General features: G+C 51.5%; 2 protein-coding genes across 18 annotated transcripts in view; one reads left to right on the top strand and one right to left on the bottom strand.

The window, feature by feature from the left end:
* The window catches only part of Ralgps1 (Ral GEF with PH domain and SH3 binding motif 1), a 243,215-nt gene that overhangs the window by 74,818 nt on the left and 155,262 nt on the right, over nt 1-13,135 (bottom strand). The gene's annotated exons all lie outside the window — the stretch shown is intronic.
* Angptl2 (angiopoietin like 2) overlaps nt 9,157-13,135 on the top strand; it is a 31,019-nt gene continuing 27,040 nt past the window's right edge. The window contains exon 1 of the mRNA XM_052723169.1: nt 9,157-10,220. The gene's annotated coding sequence lies outside the window, so the exon portion shown is untranslated. The remainder of the gene's footprint in view (nt 10,221-13,135) is intronic.

Raw genomic sequence — 13,135 nt, 5'->3', positions numbered from 1 at the left:
TACTTGCTCTGGGCCATTCAGCTGGCAAGAGAGGCCCAGTGTGTAAACCTGGGTCCCTACCACTCTAGCACCCACCACTGTGCTGCCAAGCCCTTCGTTTACTTGCCTGTCAGAGCATGTTCTGCTCTGGGTAACTAGGTAGTCCTCCTGACCATCCAGTCTGCTGGGAAAGGAAGTACACCAAGCCTGGCCGCATGGCCTAAAGTTCCACCCATGAAACTGACACACAGCTAGCTGAGCAGTGCTTCAGAAGGTGTTTTTCTGGTTAATTTGCAGAAGCAGTTTCCGTGACAGTCATTTTTCTGTCTCCCTTTCTTTCCTAGTCAGTACCAGGAACATCACTGGACATCAGAGACTGACTGACAAGATCAGTCACGTGACTCTTGATTCCTAGGCCAGGTATCACCACGGTTCTGACCTGCTGGGTTTCCATGTGTTGGAGTCCATGACATCAGAAGAGGGAAAGCTGTCTGGGAGAAGGCAAGCTGCCCCCTTCCTGTTTGGTGCTGGACCAGCCTCTGTGCACAGGAAACAACCTTCAGCAGAGAGGCAAGGTCATCCCTGGCCAGCCATAACTCACGGGTGCTCCTGGGAACTAGTTGGAACTGAGTGTGAATTCTGGGCCACATCTCAGATCTACTGAGTCAGAGGGTCTGGGGTAGGGCTCATCAAACTGTGTTTTCGTAGTCCTCAGTTAATTCTGAACCATTTGAGAAACATGAATCTTGAACTCATCAAAATCATAAGCACGAAGGATCTACCATCAGCTGAGGCACTGTGTGTGTCAGCCACACATTTCAACCGTGGCACTAACTCTGGGCGCTAAAAGTATTGTTCCACTTGGATGCAGTGGCACACTCCTATAACCCCAGCACTCAAAAGGCTGAAGCAGAAAGATTATAAATTCTTGACCAACCTAGGTTAGAATAGCAAGTTCCAGACTTACCTGAGCTACATAGGGGCCCAGTCTCAAGCAACAGAAACAATAAAAACAAACAGCTATCCTACAGAAAAATGGATAAGGGAGTTGGAAGCATCCTTAAGGTGCCCCACATTACCGTGATGGAAAGTCTGTCAAGAGTGTGAACTTGGGGTCTCCATGGGCCCAGACCCAAACTCTGGCTTGGCCACTACTGGCTGTATGGATTTCACTTCCCAAACCTCAAGTGAGCTAAGCCACCTCCTCAGGTACAATGGGAGACCGTGGGGAGACCCTTTCCTGAAAGGGCCTGTTCTGAGGATGCAATGAGCTCATCCACGTGGAAGGCCTCCCACCAGGCCAGGCCCATGTGAGCATGAGCGTGAAGCAGACTGCATCTGTTATGTAAGAGCAGAGATCCCCAAGGCACCATATCCTTGAGCTCCCAGAACTGCATCTCAGGGACCTCCCCACAGGACAGCCCTTCAGACTAAGCTAGTGCCACTTAGAAAAGCAGTACCAGGTGTCTGCTACCTCAGCTGGTAAGAAGCAGTGAATGAGAAGCAGGCAGGGGGCTGGGAAGAAAAGTCCTTGTTAGCTAAGGAGAGTAAGCCTAGCAACAATAAACACAGCTGCCTGGGTTTATGGGTCTCCTGGAAGCAGCAGCCCCCCCCCCCCACCAAGAGCTGCACTAAAGCCAATCTGCTGAACATGACTGAGTCACCCAGTGTGATCAGCAGGGTTGACAGAGGCCAGCGAGCACGTGCATCTGTGTATCCTTGTGGCTCTGTGCAGAAGGCCTAACAAGAAGGGATGAAAACTGTAAAACACTGGATGTTTAAAGAGACAGCCTTGTCATTTTCCATTCAATTGGTTAATTATCCACAACAACTTGCTCACTGGGGCTCAGGAGCCAAGGCTTCTCTGGCAGAAGCAGATAATCCAGAAGCTGAGGTACAGGCTCTGGAGGGACAATCACTCAAGGTCAGCACTGGCCGCTGTGTGACCACTGGCCTCTGTGTGACCGCTCTCACTCCTGGGAAGCCTATATTATCAAGCTTTTGCCAGAAACCCTTATTTGCCTGCCCAGCTGTCTCTGGGGGTCCCAGGAAGGTAAGCAAAGTTAGCTCGACCCTGCCTATTCTCCATAAGGCTTTTAGCTGGTATGTCCCCTGGAGGGCCTGTCTGTCCCAGACTAGGCTTCAGAAATGACTGTATCTTTTTCAAGTTTACATTGAATGAGAATGATTTTAATCAGAGATGGAAAAAGTTCATGAAGTTTTGGTTGTGAGGAAATAAAATCAGCAAACTGCAAGAGAGCCTCTCCTTCCACTGGACCTCAGTTTCCCCTTTGGGGATGGGCCCCAGCCCATACAGTAGGAGAGGAGTTGAATGAAGCTAAGTAAGTATTCCTGAAAATTATTGTTCGGAGGTAAAACAACCAATTTCGGAGGTAAAAGAACCAATCAATGGACAGTCTCAGCAGGCTGGCTCCCAGCCAACTGCCCAGATGAGGCTTAATCAGCATTTGCTGATTAAATAACAAACATGCTTGATCTCTGGGTGATGTCACCTTGAGGAAACTTGCTGCTCTGACTCTGACAAGCTGATGGGGAAGTCAGGAATGAACTGGGTCTCATGGAGCTACTTCACACCAAGTGTGCAGCCCATTCTGACGGCTGGGTACGTGTGTCTGATCAGTGTTTAAAAGACATTGAATCCTCAAGGGTTCTCTGTGGTGCCTGGATACCCTTGGTGACACTGGACAGTACTCTGCCATGGCTCCCTGCAGACCAAGTCTTCAGACTGTGTTTACTGGAGCCAGCGAACATTCGGCTCCCTGCTGGACACAGGGCAGCAGGTCACAGGACCGACACAGGCCTCCAGGAGGGGAGGGAGCAGCTGGCTTGTGTCAGCTGTTTTATTACATCTGGGTGGATGGACAGAGGCTGCAGCATTCCACCAGCTTCCTGAAGTTTGGACACTCCCCTGGGTCCTTCTAAGACCAGCTGACCAGGACAGGGGTGGGGCTTTGCCTTTTCATCTACAATCTCACTGAAGCCTCAGTGCCTAAAACTGTCACACTTTCTTCTATCTGTCAAAGACAGGTAAAAGCCAGGTGGTTGCACATGCCTTCAATCCCAGCACTCGGGAGGCAGAGGTCAGCCTGATCTACAGAGTGAGTGCCAGGACAGCCAGGACTACACAGAGAAACCTGTTTCAAAAACAAAAACAACAACAAAACAAAAAACCCTACAAAAAAGTGCTAACAGGACTGTGGCCTTTCTTCAGCAAGGAGACACATCCTGATTTCAAAGATCAGAAAGAAGAAACAGTGGCCTGGAGTTGAAGAAATGCAATTGTTTTTTCAGGACAATGTGCTCCTCCTGGCATTATGCAGATTTAACCCCGGTCCTCCGCTTCAGTGTTCAGGAGCTCACTGAGCCAAGTCCCCGTCTATGGATTAGAATACAGACCTAAAACTTTTCTCTCATACGAGGCCAGACATTACTGCTACTGTGACATGGCCGCTGAGATAATCCGTTATCAGAAGCGAAGGCTTTATTGGGGCTACAGATTCATCCCATGGCCTGTCATTGGTGCGTTAGGACAGTGCCAAGGCTGCACGGGATGGTGGGGGAGTAGATGAGCTCTGGTTACCTTACGGTGGTTGTAAGCAGACAGGGAGAAGAGGGGCAGTACTTACTTCACCGCTTCACCAAAAACGACCGAACTTCCTCCCATTAGGTTGGACCACCTACAAGTTCCAACAGTACCACAAGCTGGGGACCAGTCAAGGTCTAGACTAGAACAAAACGAGAAAGGGACCGACTGTCTCTGGAACACACAGCTTGATGCTCTAAAGAGGCATGAGAAGACTGCATCGCCCATTTCTTAGTGCTCAGGTGGTACTGTGAGAGGACACTCCCCAACAGATTAGTCTGGCCAAGAGCGAAGAGGGCAGGCCCTGACTGAGACGCACCAGGTCACTGCACCAACAGGGGCAGGGGGACAGCTGGAGCCTCTGGAGAGCACATGTGGAACACCTGTCAGAAGACCCTGAACAATAGAAGCGGGGTGCTGGGTCAGCTGGCTCTGGAAGGAGGGAGGCACACTAGAATACTTCCCGGGGTGTGGCAGTGACAGGCAGACATGACACAGAGTGACGGTCTTCTGAAGAAGACAGGGAAGAGGCTGGACCCTGAGGCTGGAGATTGAGGGAGAAACAGAAGGAAGGAGAGAGTTACAGAAGAGGAAACTGAGGGAGAAACAGAAGGGAGGAGAGAGTTACAGAAGAAGAAGGCCCAAAACTGCTGCTGAAATTCCCGTCCAATTCTTAGCTCGCCCCCTAAACACACATGTCCCCTGTGGGGAGACTCCAGGAACCACAAGTTAATGCAGTAGCTGGAAGAAGAGAGTCCAGTCATTTGCTGGCAGGTGGAGTTTGGAGTTCAAGACCTACCAAGCTAGAGCAGCTTTGTAAACAGACTTTTTGAAACCCCCAAAGGCTACAGCCTACACGAAGTCCACAAGATAGGGATAGGCACAAAACCAAAATCAACCCTAAACACCAGCCAGGTGACTAAACTACCGTCGAGGACAAAGCGCACATTCTGACAGAAAAGGTCTCTTCAGTGTGCCATCTTCACAGTGAACGGTCACAGAGACACCAAGGAGCAGGAAAATGTGATACATGATTAAGGAGAAAAAAAAAAGACCCCCTGCCCCAAGTCAATAAACTCAGATCTGGATTTGGTAGATGAGGATTTGAAAATGGCTATTACAAGGCTGGAGAGATGGCTCAGCGGTTAAGAGCATTGGCTGTTCTTCCAGAGGACCTGGGCTCAGTTCTCAGCACCCACATGGCAGCTCACAGCTGCCTGCAACTCCTGTCCCACGGGATCCGGTACTCTCACACAGACATACATGCAGGCAGAACACCAGTGCACATAAAAGAAATCCTTTTTAAAGAGAAAACGGCTATTACAAACACACATGAGAGTCTCAGGAAATGAAGGTCAAAACCAGGTACTCCCTGGTACTCCCCAGTTCCGGAGACATATGAATTCCGACGCGCCACATACCACGGTTGGGGGTCAGAAAGCCCCTTACACACGGCCTGGGCAAGGGCTGATGACACCTTCTGATGTCAACAGTAGAAGCAAAGCCAGAGGTCTCTTGTGATAAGGAGAAAATGCAGTTTCATGCCCTCAGGAGGATGCCCCGAAACCAGAAGATGAAAAGCAGTGTGACAGACCCTCCCACAGAGCAGTCACTGTCACTGTCACTCCCTCCAGGTCATCACTGACAGACCTGCAGTGCTGAGGCTATCTGGGTTCTAATTCAGCAAATGTGACCCCCCTTTTCTGGAGACCAATCAAACTCCTCTGGTCTTGACCCTCAGGGTGTGCCCACCTCCTGGCCCCCATGTGCTCACTGACTTCTGTTTTTTTTTTTTTTTTTTTTTTTTTTTTTTTTTTTTTTTTTTTCGAGACAGGGTTTCTCTGTGTAGCTTTGCTCCTTTCCTGGAACTCACTTGGTAGTCCAGGCTGGCCTCGAACTCACAGAGATCCACCTGCCTCTGCCTCCCGAGTGCTGGGATTAAAGGCGTGCACCACCACCGCCCGGCGACTTCTGATTTCTTGACCTCTAATTCAAAGAGCACAACTTTCTCTCATTTTTAACTCTTTCATCTCCTCCCGGCAGCTGCTGTGATCTCCAGCTTCCCTGTCCTGTTTTTTTTGTTTTCTCTCAAGTTCCAATAAAATTACCCTCTAGTTTTTTTTGGATTTTTGTTTGTTTGTTTTAAATCTAGCTGATCATGGTGGTGCACATCTTTAATACCAGTACTGGAGAAGCAGAGGCAGGAGGATCTCTATGAGTTCGAGGCCAGCCTGGGCTACACAGAGTTTCCAATCAGCCTGTGCTACCTATCAAGAGTCTGTCTTTTAAAAATGTTCACGTGGGAATTATAAAATGAAAAGTACAGTACCTAACAAAACGTTTCCATTGAAATGAACAGACTGATACATAGAAGAAAGAAAGGGTCAGCAAAATAGGAACAAGAGAACCAACAGATCTGAACCGAAGTAGTGGGAGGAACTAGACAGACAGACAGACTTTCAGTGACAACAGTGTGAAAATGGAGTCGGAGGAGGGAGAGAAAACGCTGCAGAAAACATTAAGAAACGAATCCCTGTCCTGAATGTAGAGAAAGAGAAAAGTAGCCACCAGAACAAGAGACTCAGGGACCACCACCCGGAATACACGCCAAAAGCGTCACTCTTAATCACATCAGAGGCAAACTGTGGGAAGCCAGAGAGAAGACAGGAGAGGAAAAAAAAAAAAGAAGAAGACCAGTTACAACCAAATGTGATGGTGCCTGCCTTCAACCATAGCACTCAGGCCGTGGCAAAGGGATCCTGTGTCCAAGGCCAGCCTGGGCTACACAGGCAGAGCCTGTCTCAAACAACAGAAATAAGGCTGGAGGGGCACTCGGTAGAGTGCTTGCTTAGCGTGCAAGCAGCCCTGGGTTTGACCCCTAGCACCACATAAACCAGGTCTAGTGATGCACAGCACGCCTGTACCAGCATCCATGAGGTGGAGACAGGAAGATCAGAAGTTCAAGGTCATCCTTGGCTGCATTAGGATATATGCATGAGACCCTGTCTCAAAACCAAAAGCAGATGAGGAAACATATGTCCACATGGATGCTGAAAGCCCAGCGAAGGAGGTAACAGTGATTACTACAGCCAGCATTCATTGGGTTGAAGACAGCCAGAGTATGTTAAACTAAGGTATCAAATTTTATTTAATACTGTAAAAATATGGGTGTTTGCCTCTGTGTTTGTCTGTGTGCCACTGTGTGCCTGGTACCCAGGGAGACCAGAAGAAGATGCTGGAGCCTCTGGAACTGGAGTTACAGATGGTTGTGAACCATCATGCGGGTGCTGTGAATCAAACTCAGATCCTCTAGAAAGTAGTTATTGTTCTTAACAGCTGAGCCATCCCCTCAACCCCTCATTTAACTTTTATAATAGCTCTCTGAGGTAGATCCTTATATTGCCCACACTTTACAAATGAGGGAAAGGAAGGAAGGTTCAGAGGTCCTGAGAGGCAGAAGTAGAAATGGACTCTGAGGTCTGAGCTCTCCAGCGGGCACCTGACTGCCTCCGGCCACCAAAGGGCAAGGCCTGTGCAAAGGTGGGCGGGACAAGGCTTCTCTGGTGCTCTTCCCCACCCTGCTGACATTGTTGAAGCTTTGAATTATGTAAACAGAAATACTACGGTCACCCACACTCATGGTGGTCCTGGAGACTCCTTCTGCCATCAAGTAAGTCCCTTGGCCTCCAACTGTCTTTCTTGCCATGTGGCTACAACCACAGCTGCCAGCTTCAGATGGCCAGACTGTGGCTCTCAGCAGCAGGCCCCTCAACGGTAGCCTTTTACAAAGACAATCCCAGCCATGTGTTGCTTAAAGCCTGTTACTGGCTCCTTGGATTTATCCCCATCCCTCTAACAGGGATCATCTTTCCTCGACCAAAATGCTCTCCTCTCAGCTGCACTTAAAGAATGCCTTGTGCTTGGGCATGGTGGTGTGTGCCTGTAATCCCAGCACTGAGGAGGCTGAGGTAGGAGGATTCTGAGTTTGAGGCTAGCCTTGGCTCTGTAGTAGGATCCTGACTCAAACAAAACAAAACAAAACACAAGAGAGCCACATTAACTATTCTTGCCTCAGTGTCTTCTTCAGTTACTACTGTGGTCTAACAAATGACATCGAAACTCAGTAGCCTGCAACAACTATTCCATTACTCTGTGTGCCAGGAATTCGGATGTGGATGGTTTCTTTCTCTCCTTCACACCCAGGACCCCAGCAGGAAGACTAAGGCTGAGAGTAAATACAGGTGGGGGTAACCTGCTAGTCAGGGGCTAGAACCATCTGGGGACAACTTTCTACACATGCTAGAGGGGCAGTACTATCTGTCATGTGCTGTGACCCTGAACTTCTCAGGGTCTGACTTGCTGAAGGCTCTATGAACACGAGAGCTGTCACCCTGCCTGGAACTAACCGTCTGTTATCCGGTCCCTTCATTTCACGACACTGGTGTTACCAGTACAAATCAGCACCCTCACAGACTTGTGAGGGAGGAGTGTCGGGATCACCGGGTAACCTGGGGGCTGTTGGGCCATCTTCGAGGAAGCAATCTACCACGCCATCTTCACCCACTCCTTCCAGTCTCGACTGTCCCTTTCCACCTGAGTCCCACTGGGTCTGAGCTGCCCTACGGGTCTGGGCTTAGACACTTCATCAGGCAGCTAGCCCTGGCTGCTACATCTCTCCGAGAGATGCACCCTCAGCACCCAGCACTTTTCAGACCCTGTGGTCTCTCTCCAGCTTGGGGTGTCAGCTGTCAGAGGATGGGGCCTTTGGCTAACAGCAGCATCTTCACAAACATACTCTGGAAGTGAGAAGGAGAGATGTGAGGGAGGGGGGAAGGGAAAAGACAGGGCAGACCCTCAGTGTGTTGTGTGACCTCCTCCTGCCAAAGGTGCTTCAGGAGAGGTGCTCAGCCAGAGGACCCCGTCCAGGTCCTGGACAGGACGCAGAGTGTGTGCCACCTGCATCTGCTGGTAGAAGAAGCCTTCCTGTCCAGTCTAGCTCTCTGGCTAGTGGTGTCCTGTAAGGTCCACAGTCTCTTCTAAGAAAGGAAGGGATTGTCAGAAAAAGGGAGGAGCCAGGTAGGCTGAGAAGCTAAGGCAGGAAAAAATGTGTTTCCTCAACAGAAGGGCAGCAGGCCTGGGAGGGGAACCACAGCGGGTCTGTCTTTTTAGGGACCAGGAATGTAAGAGAGGTCCACTGAAGTTTCCCTCCTAGCGTATACCTGCACATCACTGCCACCCCCACCACTAAAGCTTTACAAACAAGAGTCACTGCTAATAGCAAGCAGTGGGGGAGTCTGTTGGTGGGACTTGAGGATTCCCCTCCCCACACCTCCGCAGGATGCCCAGTAGCCTGCCTGGCCTTCCTCCAACCAGCCCAACAGGTCTGACACATCTAGAGGACACTAGCTTGGGGACATCAGTGTCACCTTTCCCTTTCCTACTCGGAACCCCCAAACAGTCTTAGAGTTCCACCATCATGGCTCCCAGGGAGCCCATCATTTGCTCACTGAACAGCCCCTCAAGTCCCAGCTGAGAAAACTGAGGCTGGCAGAGTCACCCAGCAGGGGCTTGGAATGTGTGCCCAGCCCACCTGCCCACCCAGCCCGCATCATCCTTGGCCCTGCAACAGGCATTTCCCAGGTGACCCAGTGGGGAACACTCACTGCAGTCTTGTTGACTTGTGGCTCATTATGCCCTGGGGAAGGAAGCCCAAGGTAGGTGACTCAGGTGGTAGGTGACAGTGTGGTCCCCAACCCAGCCATGGTACATGGTCCTAACCCCTGCCTCAGGCTAGGCTTCTCAGGAATGAAGTGGTTTGGGAAGAGGAGTGTGGCCTCTGGGGAAGGGCACTGAGGGGCTTAGCAGGACAGCCCACAGGAAAAGAGTGAGCTGCGGAGTCCCAGCAGCTGCTTGCACAGCTGCAGCTGGTCAAAACCCATTACCTGAGTCCAGGGGAAGCGCTCTGCCTGCACAGGGCACCCCAGGAACATCGGCTTCAGGGAGTGGAGCGGGCGGGCGAGCCAGGAGCAGAGCTGGCCAGGCTGCTTGTGCCAAAGAAGGAGGGGGCCGCCGCCCAGGCCGCCAAACCGGGCAGGAGGGGCTGGGCCAGCTGGGGCTGGAGCTAGTGTGACATCACCGGGCGGCCCGCCCCTGTCTGGAGCTGAGGGGAGGCCCGGAGCCTTTCTGGGGCCTGGGGGATCCTCTTGCACCAGTGGGCGGAGAGAAGTGCCTGCAGCCAACCAGGGTCAGGCTGTGCTCACAGTTTCCTCTGGCGGCATGTAAAGGCTCCACAAAGAACCTGGGAGTTCAACTGAGGCTGCTGAGTCGGCCTGGGGACCGACCGGAGCCCTGAGTGGGGTGCCGGACCCAGGACCTGCAGGGAGCATGCACTGAGGCGGTTGCGGGTCACACTGTGAGGAAGAGCTGTTAGCAGCAGCCCCAGCGACATCCTACCCAGACCCATCCCTAAGAGTCTCTGAGAGCTCAGGCTGTTGCCAGCAGAGGCCAGTAAGGCAGGGCTGCCAGACCAGCCAGAGACTCGGGACCCCTCCTGGAGGCCATGGCCGGGCTGCCCCCGCTGATGGCACCGTGAAGCATGTGAGGCGCTTGCTGCTCCAGAGTCAACAGGAGTGAAGAGGTAAGGGGCTAGCTCTCAACTGCAGCAGCCAGGGGAAGGGGCTTGAGATGGGCCGGGGTAAGCAACCCTGACTCCTCCCTCTATCTGGGGGTGGGCAGCTGGACCCCACACGGGGTCATACCTTACTTTTACTTGGAGCCAAACCAAGCGTCTGAGTAGGCAGAGGACTGTGAATACTTAGGCAGGGTGGTGCTGAGACATGGAGCATGGGGCTGGGGATGTTGAGGACTTCATTGGTGGACCCTACTCACCTCTTTCAGACAAAGAGCCTATGGGGTGAACCGGAGTGGCTGTTGGACACCTGGTGGTAGCCAGGGTACGTGCATGTGTGTAGGTGTGTACTTGAGAGGGCAGCGGGCTGAGAGCTGCAAGGTAACGGAGGACTTGGCAAGTTATGTTTAAGCTCTGGGCTCCTGCTAGAGAATATGCTAAGGCAGAAGCAGACGTGAATGCAGACCTGAGGCAGTGGGAGCCCTCTTTCAGAAAGTGCCCCGGACCAGGCAGCTCCTGCTCACTAGCTTCCAGCGGGCCAGGAGCAGAGGCGTCCTGTGCAGGACAGAACATGTCACCCGCCAGTTTCTGTCAGTGGGTAAAGTGCTGTCCTGACTTTCCCTCTGTGCCCAAGGACACAGCAGATGGTCCCCGGGTCTCCAACTAACAGGATACGCTGAGAAACTGGAGAACGTGCTTTCTTGGCAGCCTCATGAGGGGACACTACAGGCGCCACATACAGAGTCCCTTGAAAGCACTCGGCATGAGATAACAATTTCCAAACAGAAATTTTCTGCTGATCCCTTCCCTCTCCCTGTGATATCTGTGTCATGGGTCAGCTATTGCCTTTGCTTTGGGATTAGGAGAGTTTCCAGAGGCCAGTGTGGTTACTCAGAAAAAGATCCTTTTCCACAGGGGCTGGATAGATTGAGAACACCAGTTTTGAAGCTAGCTCAATGCTCTCCACGTGGGTTCTTCTGAGCACAGGCAGGGTATGGCTCCGAGTCTGAGCTCCTCTGAGTAGTAGCTCAGTAGCTCTGGAAGATCACAGAATTCCTAAGCCTCAGTTTCCTGATCTGTGAAATGCAGTGATAAGAGCACCCAGCTCAGCAGTAGATGAGCAGACACCTGCAGCTACCCCACAGCACACACCTAACCATCTCCACCTCACAGTGACTGCAGGGCCACTCTGAGTCATACGTCACTGTTCACTAGGGGCAGCACATGAGACCTTAGTCCTCAGTCCAGTGCCTGTGTACAAAGCCTCTGAAAACTCTGAACACCAGTTATCGAGAGCCCAACCATCAGAACTGCCCAGAGGGGAGAACAAGTCCCAATTCTTTCCTTGTTCTGGATGTAGTCTGCTAAGGTAGCAGTTCTCAACCTGTGGGTCATGACCCCCACAGGGGGTCACACATCAAATATCCTGAATATCAGATATTCACATTATAATTCATAACAGTAGCACAACTACAGTTATGAAGAAGCAATAATTTTATGGTTGGGGTCACCACAACATGAGGAACTGTATTAAAGGGTGAGGGCTTTGTATCTAGGACTGAGGTTTGAGGCCACCCGCAGCATTTCTGCATCCTAGAAGTATACTCGAAGGAAACATACAACAGACCAAACCTCCAGTGCTAACCTCACAGGCCAAATGACACCCTGCACTACTGGCATCCCCGTCAGAACCGCAGGGATAGGAACAAGGGGCTTCCATAGTTCCACAAGAGGACCGCCAGCCAATCTGTCTTACATAGGGACGGGCAGAGAACAGCCTCCAGCAAGCCTGGCCATGGTGGACTAGTGCCACACAATACCAGTGGATCTGAGACCAGGGGCAGCAGCTTTTCTCCCACGACCCCAGAAGGCCAAAATGGGCTCTTGAGTTCTTGAAGGCATTTGGAAAGTGACCGTGAAGTGCATGCTTTCCAGCCCAGGCTTCTGGAGGGGTACCGCCGAAGGCTTCCTGCTGTAGTCTGGACGTGGTAGCTGTCTGCCTCTGCATGCATCTCTGGCTGAACAGAAGTCCTGACTGTGAACCCGGCTAACCCAGACAGACCATCACGGGCAAGGACAGACACGGCGTAGAGATAGATGGGCAGCATGTCTGATCCTGGCGAATTACCCAGCAGGGCTATGGGTTCACAGGCAAGGACCCCACAAAGGGTTACAAAGTTGCCCACTGGGCTTAGTGAGCAGGCACTTTATCTCATTCTGTCCCTACTCTTACTCTAGGAAATGGGTTCTGGTTTTAGCATCCCGTTTTCAGAAGGAAAAAGTTAGCTCAGGAAGGCTAACTTGCTAAGGTGACAGCTATGTGATCCATGGGACTGAACCTAGGATTATAGTTCCAAAGCCCATGCCTTCTTCCATCCTATTCCACTACTCCACAAAGTATCCTAACGTCTCCTATCCTGATGCCACCCTGTGTTGCTGGCAGTCAAGTCTGCTGTTGCTGCCCTAATCCTTCTGAGAACAGGGTGCTTCTCTGGTTTCCATGCTGCCTTCTCTGTGGAGACCACATCTGCAGCATAGGAAATGTGGCTGCATATTCAACACTGTCCCCACAACCTGACACTGTCCCCTACCCTCTGCATGTGGGGGCCAGTGCCTTGGGTAAATATTCATCCATGTGACCAGATGGATCAAGGCATTCTCTCATCACTTTCTGGGAAAACCCTTCAGGGCTGCTATGTGGGAAGTCACCATCTACCCTATGCCACACCTAACAGTTCCTGAGGCAGCATCGGGCACCTGGAAACCAACAAAACAGACAGAAGGTCCTCCCAAGGCAGGCATAGTCAGCCTCTGGCCTCTCACTGAATCATGCCTACTTCATCTGGAATGTTCTCAACTTAAGAGTACGCACAGTGGAACTGCTGTGTAGACTCTAAGCCCACTAAGATGAGGCAGGCAGACAC

Source organism: Peromyscus californicus, unplaced genomic scaffold (assembly GCF_007827085.1).
Source record: "Peromyscus californicus insignis strain IS unplaced genomic scaffold, ASM782708v3 Scaffold_7__1_contigs__length_154581171, whole genome shotgun sequence".
In the NCBI taxonomy this organism is placed as follows: Eukaryota; Metazoa; Chordata; class Mammalia; order Rodentia; family Cricetidae; genus Peromyscus; species Peromyscus californicus.
This window is presented reverse-complemented; position numbering and strand designations above follow the sequence as displayed.